The sequence below is a fragment of the Staurois parvus genome, unplaced genomic scaffold (genome assembly GCF_062004578.1).
Source record: "Staurois parvus isolate SC_StPar_1 unplaced genomic scaffold, SC_StPar_1.0 ptg000303l, whole genome shotgun sequence".
In the NCBI taxonomy this organism is placed as follows: Eukaryota; Metazoa; Chordata; class Amphibia; order Anura; family Ranidae; genus Staurois; species Staurois parvus.
In genome coordinates this window covers 16,157,150-16,169,841 of record NW_028318099.1, presented here as the reverse complement: position 1 = coordinate 16,169,841, position 12,692 = coordinate 16,157,150, and the positions used below count along the sequence as shown (strand labels likewise).

Genomic DNA, 12,692 nt, shown 5'->3' with positions numbered 1-12,692 from the left:
AGGGACCTTAGATTGTACACCCCTTGAGGGCAAGGACTGATGTGAATGTACAATATATGTAAAACACTGTGTAAATTGATGGTGCTATATACAAACCTGTAATAAATAAGCAACTACAGTCCATTTCCCATGGTGGTAGTTTATTCATTCACAGATCTCTGTCAGGATGGGATGCCTAGGGGATGGGGTACTTTACAACATGTTACATCCTTTGTTAGTCTTTAATGTCAGCCAAAATAGATCAGTATTGTAACATAGAACGATCATCTGTGTAATGAGTGACTTCTACTTGGTAGATTCCTTAAAAACTGCCAATATGAGGGAAGTAAATGCATCTGATCCACAAAAATTTTGATCATAAAATAGTAAAGAACACACAAAAACACATCCATTATGCTTTTCTGGTGAAGCTGTGGATGAATATAAAGACGAGGGAATCAACTGCTAAATAAAGTCAGCATAGGCCTTGGTCATATAAGGCCTAGAACTAACTTTATATCATTGATGATACCAATTTTTGGATATAAATCAGATATTACTTAGCATAGAAATTTACCTTTTCTCAGTGTATGAATATCTTGCAATGACTCCTAATTTAATGTTTTTTTCCCTCTCTCTCTCTCTCTCTGATTAAAGGATGCACTTACAGTGTTCTGAAGCAAGAAAAGGCAACTAAAGAGTGGGGATTGCAATACGAGTAGCACGTGGCATCCTATTATGCAGAGACGATTATAAAACAATCTTGACTTGAACGGAGTGCAAATGACTGCATCTGCTGGTTAGAAGCTAATTATTCAAGATGGTTGGTTAATGGCTCCAGCTGTCCTTTTAATACCTTTGGGGTGACTACACACACTATGTGAGGATAATAAGCAGCAATGGCAAGAATGAGAACATTCACTTGCAGGCAAGCTTTTACTCTTAGAATGCACCTGGACACATCTGCACTTCAGCTCTGTTTGAAGACCTCATATACGCAGATTAGAGCACTTTATCCATGGAGCTGTGGATTTATAATGAAGTTTGAACCTTCCTGTGGAACGAGAAGGAAACATTTTGCTTTACTGGTGTATTGATACTGCTGTTAAAGAGGATATGTGGCCCATTACTAACCCAGTGCCACAAATGTATGCTCTATCATTCCTGAGCGCTTTTTTTTCTTCACACAAGGGCTTTGTCAGTCATTCTAAAGGGAGATCCTTGCTTACCAATGGTTTGCATATTGTAATAATTTTATATGCTGTTTTATATGTCATTTTTTTTGGTAAAACAGCCCAAGCACCTGATATGGGTTTACCCATAATAGTTCAGTCTGAAGTTTTGATGTAGCCCAAACAAACAGTCATATTTCAGTGGTAATTGTTCTGCTCAGATTAGAAAAATCAAAGACAAAGCCTCATTATTATGGACAATATCACACTACCTAGTTATGTTACAGACAGTGGGTGCCTCTATCAGAGATGCGTGTAGCTACATAAATCTTTCCTCCCACGCTTTCTGCATTTTCACATTTCAGCATATGTTTGAATATGGTTGTCATGCAATGTCATGTGTCACCCTAGCCTTATAATGCACAAACTAAATTTTCAGAAAATCCAATCCACTATCAATTGGAATATATTTGAATTATTTTTTTTTTGCCCATACAGAGAGTCTTAGTGCAAAATGGTTAAAGAGTTTACAGTATATTTGTATGTTGTATTGCTTGTGCCTTGGATGTTTGTTCTCTACAAGCATTATGATGGCTCAAGACTCCACAGTATTCAACACTCATCTAGAAATGTTGGGTGCCTGCTCCCCTGGTGAGCACTGTTGTGCCGACTGGTGGCCTCTAGCTTCATTGCAGGACACAGTAGTGATGTAGCGGTCAGTGGATGGATCCACACAAGGCAGCAGGGGACCAGGCATCTGACACAACAGGAACCATGTTAAATGTTAGAGGGACTTGAGTTGGCATAGCCCTTGATGAGCGCAAAGATATGAGGCTCTGGCAATGGGACAAGGAAATACATTTTCTCATTTGCGTGGATTTTATATTTTATGTCCACAAAAGAGCTGCTCTGAACGCTGTTCGGTGATTCATGGCTGTAGATCACAGTACATCTCTGCTTTGTACACTATTCTGTTCAGTTTCATAACCTCTTGATAGCGGTCTGAAGAAATGGGTAATATCAAGCGAACGTTTCATTCATCTAAGATGATAGTTCGTCAGGTAGATCTTTCTTAGTTGAACAGCACTAGAAATATCGATCTGTAGAGCTGCAATTGGTCTGTTTTCTATCAGACTATCAATCTTTATACATCTCTTGTTCCATCTTAAAGGGTTAGAACAATAGTACACAATACATGTGAATAGGCTATTCATTCTTATCTAGGATCGTTCCTGAATCTGATGAGTACTGCCATCTTTGGACTTTTACTAAAAAAATTAAAGAAAAAAAAATGTAGCTTGTCAAATCGTAGGAAGCAGATGGCAAACTATAAGAACTGTGCTCTTTTAATTTGCCAAACCAAGGGAAAAAAATGTCCCTTCCCAGCTGCCAACAGTAAGTCATGGAAACCGTTTGCACTTAAGCAACAAACTTGTTTAACTCATTATAGGACTACCTTCATACCATAGCTGCATATTTTATATTAATCATTGCATTCAAGCATGAAATACTTTCATTTGTGTACAGAAGAACTACATTAACTGTATGCATCCTGTATATTCTGTCATCTGTCACTTGGAATGTGAAGATTAAGCTGGCCATGTACTGATCAAAATTCAGTTGGGCCAGCAAGGACTGGCAAAATTGTAATCAGTGTGTGGTCTTCCCCGCTCGATAGCAGTTGCCACTGTCAAATTACAATTTCCCTGCTGAGGGTGGGTGTCACTACCATGGGTTGTGGTACACTATAACATTGTCAAGGTTCATCAGGATGCAATTAGGAATGAACTGCACGGCAGCATATCATGCAAAACTCATGTTATCGCAGATCAACAGTGTGAACCCAGCCTTAGGGCGCTTTCACATCAACACGGTCAAAATGGAAGGGCAAGCAGAATACCATTGTTTGATGCTTTGGTGTGCACAAGAAAAAAAAAGTTAAAAAAAAAAGTAGTGGAATTGAATTGCTGCATGATATAGAAGGAAAGCAGTCCAAAAAGAAATGGCCCCCAAAAAACAAAACTGCACTATGATGTATGTAAAAACGCTTTGCAGAGCAATGCATAAAGTTGCAGTAGGTGCCGGTCATGTTTGGGTGGAACTTGGTATACCTTAAGTGATATAAAACTGATTTATATGGCTCTGTTCTACAAATGTTATATACTTACAAGATGACTAGAGCACAGCCATTCAAAAAAAGTGACTGAATGTTCATGACGAGTCTACAGTTAAGGTGTGTGTGGCATCTGCATTTGATGACATGAGGAAAAAAACCCAGCACTGCAACAATGCGCAATTCATTGTAAAGTGGCATGTCAGTGCTGGTCCACGCATGCATTATGCGTTTGTCATCACATGCTCTATACAAGCGCCGATAGTTTCTCAGCAGGCTGAGTTTACCTTGTCTATTGTAAAGCCTTGTTTTTTAACACTGCAGAGGTTTGGAATGGTGGGCTGGCAGTTGTGGCAGCAGGTCTACCATGCTGGAGAGAATTTGCAAGCAGCCATGAATGTGTTTGGACTGCTTGGGTTTAGTCAGGCCAAGGGATAATGCAAAAAGTGTATTGGCTGCCTTCTCTGCACCTTGGTCGCCAGTACTTTATATGAGCTCACAGCAATGCCAGTTCATAAATATTATTGTCTCATTGTGTTTAGGCATGCTTACTCTTAGACCTTTTAAACCACAGTCTATTTTTCTTGTTTGTCCTTGACTCCGTTATGCGTAAGTAGAAAGAAGTGACACACTAGTATGCTTAATGTGATAATGTAACCTAGACCGTGCATTACCATCCATTTTCCTCTATACTTTAGAAGTAAACAAAATGGCTCCAAACGATCTTTAAAATGACACCCAGATACCAGGAGACTAAAGAAAATTCTGTAAAATCTATAAGGTCTCATTCACACCTCAATGTTTTGTAGCTCACAGCTTCAGGGAGCTGAACCAGCAAAATCCCATTCATTTAAATAGCCCCTTTTCACATTTGAGCATTTTGTCACCTGTAGCAAAACGCCTGTCGCCTAAAAAAGTATGTTAGATATTTTTCAGGCAGGTTGGAGTGTTTTTTTGCCCTATAGACTTAAATGGGAATACCAGAAAACGCATGACATAATTGCTTTTCAAGCCTTTTTGTCGCGTGTTTTCCAGCCAAACAGCAGCTCTCCGCCTCTAATCTCCTCCCCTACTGCATTCTATTGGCTAAAGCAAAAACGCCTGAAGCTTGAACACAAGGGTAAAGCGCTCGTCATACACTTCTAAAATGCTCATAAATGCTTGCAGAACTCTCAAACCACCAGAACATCACTGTGCTCAAGTGCGAATGCAGCCTAGGACTGTAAATGTGACTGCATAGACAGCCATGTTTGGATGGAATCTGGTTACTACCTTTAGTGATACAAAACTGATTTATATGGCTCTGCTGCACATATGTATGTTCTATACCTACAAAATGACTACAGCACAGTGATTCAAAAAAGGTGACTGGATGTTCATGACAATGCTACAGTTAAGTGCACACCGCCAGACATTTTAATTGGCTCCACCAGGTTGGGGGAGACAGAAAATGTACAGGGGGTCCGCTTTGTGTTGCATTCTCTCATAGCTTATCCTATACATTTGCATTCCATGGGGGTGGGGGGAGACAAAATGCACAGAGGGTCTGCTTTGCAGTGCATTCTCTCACAGCTTATCCTATACATTTGCATTCCATCTGCTTTCTTTTTTTTTTTAATTGGCTTGCCTTCATTGGAAATGCATCTTAAAACCAAGGTAGAGCATGTATATACAATGCATTTGATTTGCTTCTACCACACCAATCTACTAAACATCAAACAGCAGTTCTAAGTAAAATCAAAAGCATTGTATCCACATCAGACATTTCACATTAAACAAACGAAAGAAAGATCCGTATTTTCCAGAACCTGCCCATCAGCATGCGCTATATAGGTTTTTCTTGCTTATGTCTGATGGCATTGTACACAAACCCTGAAGCTGGCTACACATGGATTTTGCTTCAGATCAGTCATGATTAGCAAAGTCTCTGGTCTTTATACTAGGAATGGCTGTCTAAACAGAATTAGAATCTGCGTTCAGCAGTGTACTGACTGAACTGAAAGCATTTCAGGGGTTTAAAGAGGAAATAAACTTTGTAAGCAGTGCCAAAAAAATTTTTTAAATCAAAAATGCCTTGTTCTGCACCATCTGTGTAGGGAGGCAATGCTGATGAAGGTAAAGCTTTGCTTCCCCATTTTATAACCTCCAGTAGGAAGAACAGTGAGTAGCACAGTAATGACATCATCACATCTTACGTCAAATCTCATTAGAGGCAGCAGCACCTTAGATCTCATACAGTGGATCTACAGCTATGAAGCTGTAGGCATAGGAGTGTCTAGGCACCCTCGCATACCAGGAAGTACACAGATATTTTTTGGGAAGAAGTTACAACAAAAGGTACCTTTTTAGGTTACTGCTTAAGCAAAATTAACATTTCTAAATGCCCCCAAAACATAAAAATAATTTTCATTTTTTGGGTCCGTTTCCTCTTTAAGGGCCCTGCAAGTGTTCCCAAGAGGTTACAATTTGATTAGAGTCTATAACCACCACAAAACCTTTTTCATGCCAATAAACTAAAAAACTGAAAGTGAAAATAAACTTCAGGTAGGAGAGCTACACATCACCAGCAGTCCTGGACTACCTCCAGAGATTGGTCACATAATGAAGTCTATAGGCCCTTCCAGATGCTTCCTGCCCGAGCTTATCTGGGGAAAGTCAAATCAGTCAGGATATATTTTTTCAGAAGATCAGTTCCCTGTCTTCTTCCCATCCCAAAGTAGTGGCATTTGCATGATGATAGTGGTAACACCAGTGGTGTATTTAGGTTTTGTGCTGCCCTAGGCAACATATAAATCATTTGCCCCCCAACAATACCCCTGCCCCCCACTCGGGAAAGCCTTCCACTACCCCCCCCCCCCCCCCGGAAATATAGAGAAAGACACTCATATTCAAAGCTCTGGACATCCCCAGAATCAGACTCCACATACACCATCAAGCAGCCCGCAGTCTCTCTTGGAACCCACCTGATTCCCATGGAGCGCATGTCCCTTCTTTCATCCCTTCTTCTGAGGGGATGTGCTGCCCCCCTGAAAAATGCCGCCCTAGGCAAGTGCCTTGTTTGCCTTGTGGTAAATACGCCCCTGGGTAACACTCAGCCGCTGGACTGTACATCTGTTTACTGAAACCTTATAGTTGGATAGATGGCTCCATGTGAATGACAGGATGGCCATCTGCCTGTAGCACCAGGATTGTCCCAGCCAAAAGCTGTGCATATATAGATGAACACCCCCTTTCATCTTCTGATTAAGAAAAGGGAAAGATCGGGTTAGAGGAAGATTTTATGACAAGTTAGAAAATCTTTCTCTGCAGTAACGCATGCTTTTGGTGTTACAACATGTTCATTATAGTAGTACCTAGCACCTCCAAATGTACTGGATCTTTGGTTACTGCATTGAATTATGCTGTCAGATTGGGTAGTCATCTATAACCTATCTGCAGGTGTAAATGACATTAACATAGTCTGACTATTGTTGGCCATTCTGGGTGAAGATTGCATGTCTTTGGACCTACTACATACTCTCAGGGAGCAACTACTTTGGCAAATTATAATTTGTCCCGATTGCTATGGTTCACCTCTGTGACAAACTGTGCCAGCAGTGTCCTTTAATCTTCCTTCATACAATAATATCTGCATGACAGAGATACCTGTTCCTAGGGGATCTGAGGATCTTAGATCTCAGTCTCTGGATATTTTTAAACAAAAGTATACTTGCTGAAAGGTCCATGCGCCTGGTAGTAAATCTCTGTTACTAAACCCACAACAGTAAAATCAGTCTGTATATGCAGTAGAGCATGCTTGTTATACTCACTGTGGAACCTAAGGAGTTAATCCTCTACATTATGTAAAAAGGCCATTTGATCCTGACTTCTCTGCTCCTCCTCTTGTTCAAATGTCCATGTCTTTTCTCCTGATAAGAAAGACTGAACCATAACCATTCTGCGCATGCTCAGTTTAGTGTGTATTGCTAGAGTTGTTTTCTTGGGAGAGTGCATGTGATAAGAACAGGGCCATGCAGCCGTGTCCAGACAGAGGTCAGGGGTTTTTTCATCCTCCTAGAGCAGAAAAAAAACTCCTCCTACAAGCTTTAACCAGTGCTCTGCTGATCACGGCTAGAAGTCACAAGACTGCTCTAACTTCTGATGAGAAAAGATATTTAGCAGTTCATATTTACTAAAATAATTGCATTTCCATGTTCCGTGTACTGTGGGAGACCAGAATGCAGGGTCCTGGGAATAGTAACACTTTAAGGAAGGTTTGTAGATGGACAGAATTGCATTGTGTGTAGTGTCATGTCAATGCTGAAAAACACAAAACCCCAGGGCCTTTTGTGTGACATGTTCCTTTTCATGCTGTAGACCAGATCACCCCCCCCCCCCCCCCCCGAATCAAAGAGCAAATACAAGTATATAGCTTTAATTTCCTGCATGTGTGTGAAAATGTTTTGTGGCTTGCCTCCTGCTAGCTGCATCTTTCAGTCAATACAGTGTACAGTAATAAACTTTAATAGGACTACATAAAAAGCTAGGTTGGCCATAGCAACCATTTACAGTCATTTGCTTTTTTGTCCAGCACGAGAAAATGACTGATGAAATCATTTTCACCATGAGGTTTTTACCAGCTATCCATCTACACCAGGGGCCAGTTTACTGTCCTTCAGACTGTGCCCAGTGGGAGTAAACAATGCCCCATCTTTGGTATTAGAGGGAGAAATAGTTGGTGTCAGTGGGAGAATAGTGCCCCATTTGTGTGATCAGTAGAAGGAATTATGCCCCATCATTTGTGTCAGTGGAAGTAATAGTGCCCCATTTTTGCTATCAGTGGAAGGAATTGTACCCCATCATTGGTGTTAGTGGAAGGAATAATACCTCAAGGGCCGGATAAAGGCAAGCAAAGAGTCGCAGTTTGGAGACCACTGGTTTACACACATGCTACTTTTTTTCATATTTTTTTTGTGTTCAGTTGATGGTACCAAATGATCATTTAATGAGCTTTTAAGGATTGGCGTGGGTGATGCATTTGTTTAATAAATACCAGCCATTATTTTGCTCCAAACATTCCAGTGTTTTGATGGAGGAGGATGAACAATTGAATTTTTTTTTTGTCCACTGCAATGATAAATTCAGACTGACAGTATTCATCCATAAAAGGTCACAAAGCAAATGTCTCAAGCTGGATTTGTTCCTGCTGCCTAAAGCCAAATGGCTGATACAACTGTACAGTTTCATAAATTGTTCTTGTATTTGCCATCAGAACTTGCACTGGCTACTCCTTAAACAGTGTTAGATTTGTTCCAATAGTGATCAAGCAATGTACATCCATTTATTTGGTCAAGCACACACAAGTGAGCTCCCAGCATTGGTGTTATTTTGAAATTAATGAATTTACAGCATCCCTGATGAAACAAACATGGACAGCAAAATCGTGATCTAATTATAATCGAGACATGGGGTTAATAGGAGCTGTGCTGATCTGAGTACTTGATGTATGCTTACAATAAGAAATGGTAAAGTAAACACTATGGTAGCTGTTAAAATAATATACAGTAAAATAATCTAGTATTTTTCTTCTTTTTTCACAAATTGTTTATTTTGCTTCTTGCTGCAATAGACTTCCTTTGAATAGACCTTGAGATGTTGGCTAATTTACTAAAAATATATTCACAATGCTTTGCCTATGGAAAATGTATATTACTCACTGGATGTTTTTCCTGATATATAACAGATGTTTCTCCATATACAGTATTCATTTATGCACCAAATTGCATTCTGTGAGCTGTATTAAAATAACACCATCACCATTGTGAAGTGACTTGTACAGTTTATCTGATAAATACATTTATATTTTTATGTAACAATGTAGTGTTCTGTATTTATTTCTGTACACATATTTAGTATGAATAGTGAAATATGCGATTGTTATGGGGAAGGCGCAGACCATAGAAGCCAGGTATGGATCATTTAATACGGCAGTAAACCACAATAAAAGGACCAATCCCCACTTTTAAAGCCTTAGGCCTCATGCACACTGGACATTTTTACATCTGCTGCTGTTGGCGTTTTTTTCTGCAGCCAGTAAACTCCTCAGCATGTTATCCTATGTGTCCATGCACACAAAGGCTTTAACCTCTTCCTCACTGAAAAAACTGCTACAGGGCAGCATGGGTGCAAAAAAATCATGTGTATATATACATGATTTTGCAGTTCCGGGTAGGGGGCATGCTGGCATTCACGGCCTCAGCTGTCAATCACCGGGTCCCGGCCAGTGATTCCCCGCCGACACTCAGTGATTTCGGAGTATTTCCGACGGGGAGAGACCTGTATGTAAACAATACAGATCTTTCCCGTCTGCTTCTGCACACTGCTTTGTGTGGCTCTGCATAGCAGAGCCACACAAAGCAGTGTGCTTACAGTGTAAAGTACACACAGCCCACACAGTAAAACAGCACACAGGTAACCCTTTGATCTCCCCACATGTTAACCCCTTCCTGCCCAGTGCCACTAGTACAGTGCCAGTGGTTTTTATTTGCACTGATCACTGCATTGGTCTTATTGATGTCACTGTGGATGTCAGTGACACCAAGTCAGTTCCTCCCCTGTCAGAATGCCCTCCGCAGTCTTGCTATAAGTCGCTGATCGCCGCCATGACTAGTAAAAAGAAAAGATTTCCAGTATATATATATACCACCATTTGTAAACGCTATAATTTTCACATAAACCAATTAATTTACACATACTGGGATTTTCTTTTTAGCAAAAATGTAGCAGAATACATTTTGGCCTAAATTTATGACGAAATTTGATTTTTAAAATTTTTTTACTGGACATTTTTAATAGCAAAAAGTCAAAAATATAGTTTTTGTTTTTTTTTCAAAATTGTCAGCCTTTTTTTGTTTATAGAACAAAAAATAAAGTAAAACGCGTCAAACTGGCATTTTTGAGCATTTTTTTTCAGCCAAAATTTAATTTTTTTGCTAAAAAACGCAACTAAATGCTAAAAAAAAAAATGCTGAAAAATGTGTGTTTTAAATGCGACTGAACAGGCAACGTTACCGGCGGTTTTATTTATTTCAGGTACTTATATAGTGCTGTTAATTTATGCAGTGCTTTACATATATATGTTTTTGAAGACGTCCAGTGTGCATGAGGCCTTAAACTCAGGTCCCAATATATCCCTTGTCTCCAATATCTTCCTGTGTATTTTCCTGCAGACATTTTCACCCATTTCCTTCTAATAAGGCTACAGAAAAGAGGATCAGAAACAGGAATTCTTGTGGAGTCTCTCTTGTACAGAACAGTGCTACGGTTCTCTCTAATTAAATCTAAATTAGCATTCTAAATGTTTCATAGACCGTTATTTAATGTATGAAATATTAATAAACCAATGATTACACAGATCAAATGGAGAGTGGAAACCAGTGTTCTGATAAATGAAATTACAAGTGCCTGGCTGGGTCCAATTAAGGTTCACTCGCTCTTTAATGCCACACTGCAACAGAGAGCACAGCAAAGCATTGGTCTCCAGGATAGTAATAAAGGAAGCAGCTCCCCGGGACAGGAGGATGTCATGTGGATAATGCAATCTACAAATAGACAGATTTTTTTACTCAATTTCTATGTATTAAAAAGGTACAGTTGATTTAGGTATTAACCTCCTTGGCGGTATGATTCTTTCCGATTTTTTGTGCTGAAAGCGGTACCATTTTTTTGCATGGAAATGTGTAGTTTTTTATTATAGGCTGTAATTTTTAGGAATAACTCACTGAAATCTGTACAAACAAGAGTCTAGTAAACATCCCGGGTTGGATAAAATTTGAAACATGAAATCATAAATTATAATTTAATCATAAAAAATAATAATATAATAAATTTAATTCAATAATATAATTTCAAAAACACTGAAAACGATTTTGCAAATTTGCCTCTGTATTTCAAATTTCAGTGTCTGATGACGAATTTCCCCACGAATTATTATCACTCAATTCTGCAAGTGGTTCTGATTTACTATTGCTGTTCTAAAACCGCTTTTGACGTAAAGGGACGCTTTTTGGACGCCATGGACTTTTCTAAGTTTCCAGGCAGAAAGAACATTCAAAATGCAGGCAGGGCACAGGACAAAGCAGTAGGGACAAAATATACGTGAAATGCATTGCAACAGCAATGACAGCAAAAAATGACATTTTTTAAAAATTTCAAATTTCCGGCGCCCGTACGTCCCGACGTCACAGGGACCGGAACACAGAAGCCGGATGCCGGCATCAGCCGGAGGAGATGGCCGGGGACGCTGCAGGGGACACATCGGGGGAGCGAAGGACAAGGTAAGTGCTGCAGGGACCCCCAGAGCAATGCCGCATGGTAAGCCCGAGTGTAGCTCGGGGTTACCGCTCTTGGTATAGAAATTTTACCCCGAGCTACACTCGGGATTATCGCTAAGGAGGTTAATCTACTGAGTGGCTCTACATCTCATCTGTTGCAGCTGAACCCCATAGAAGCTGGACTTGTAGTCTCTATATTTTCTTGCTCTGGCTCTTTCAAAATGCAGTCTCATTCTGAATTCACAATAAGTATCTGTCACCGCAACACAGCCTAAGGCTGCGCTAAAATGCAGGCATTTTTATCACAGCTCACCATACCTAATCCCATGGAACTGTACAGCAGTGCAGCGCATTGCATTGCTGTACAGCACCATGAATGAAGGTCACGTTTTGTACACTTCAAATAAAGTTTGTACAAAAACAAAATCATGCACAGCACTGCCCCCTACTGCAGCCAGCAACGGACTGCTGCAGCAAAGCGTTCCGGCAGCTTTCTGTTGTGATGTGAACTCAGCCTAAAGGCTGGTTCACACCAGATGTAGTCCAGTGTATTTTTATTCAAAAATGCATGGACAGTGTCTACATGGATTCCAATGTCCCTAGTTCACACCAGTGCAGTCAGCAAACGTAGAACATGTTGCATTTTTTTCTGTATGGAACGCATCTGGAACACAGCAAAACACATCAAATCACTGGAACGCAGATATCTTCAACTGAGAGGAAGAAAAAAAGAGGTGAAAAACACAGCCACACATCAAAAATCCATCAGAAACACACCAGAATGCATCAAAAATTCATGCAGAACTGCATCGGGAAAGCAGAAATTGTGGTGTGAACCGGCTATAAGGGTCCTTTAACACTATTCTGCTACGTGTATTGATGCAATGGGTTGCTATTCATTTCGAATGGCACCCCAATGAACTAAGGCAACACACAATAGTGAGTTGAGTTATGAAATTTGTGATGGGTACGATTTTCTGGATGTCTTGGTGCGTTGGCAGCTCATTATATAGCCTGTCCTAATACAACTTATGTTAACACAAGACAATGCATTAACATACCGCAACATTGTAAACGGCCCTAATTGTTCCTTGATTGCAAACACCATTCTCTGTG

General features: G+C 40.1%; 1 protein-coding gene across 2 annotated transcripts in view; it reads left to right on the top strand.

Annotated features, from left to right (window-relative positions):
- The window catches only part of SEMA4G (semaphorin 4G), a 300,010-nt gene extending 290,891 nt beyond the window's left edge, over positions 1–9,119 (top strand). For both annotated transcript variants that reach the window (XR_016313584.1, XR_016313583.1), the window contains exon 16: positions 637–9,119. The gene's annotated coding sequence lies outside the window, so the exon portion shown is untranslated. The remainder of the gene's footprint in view (positions 1–636) is intronic.
- The last annotated feature ends 3,573 nt before the right edge of the window (positions 9,120–12,692 follow it).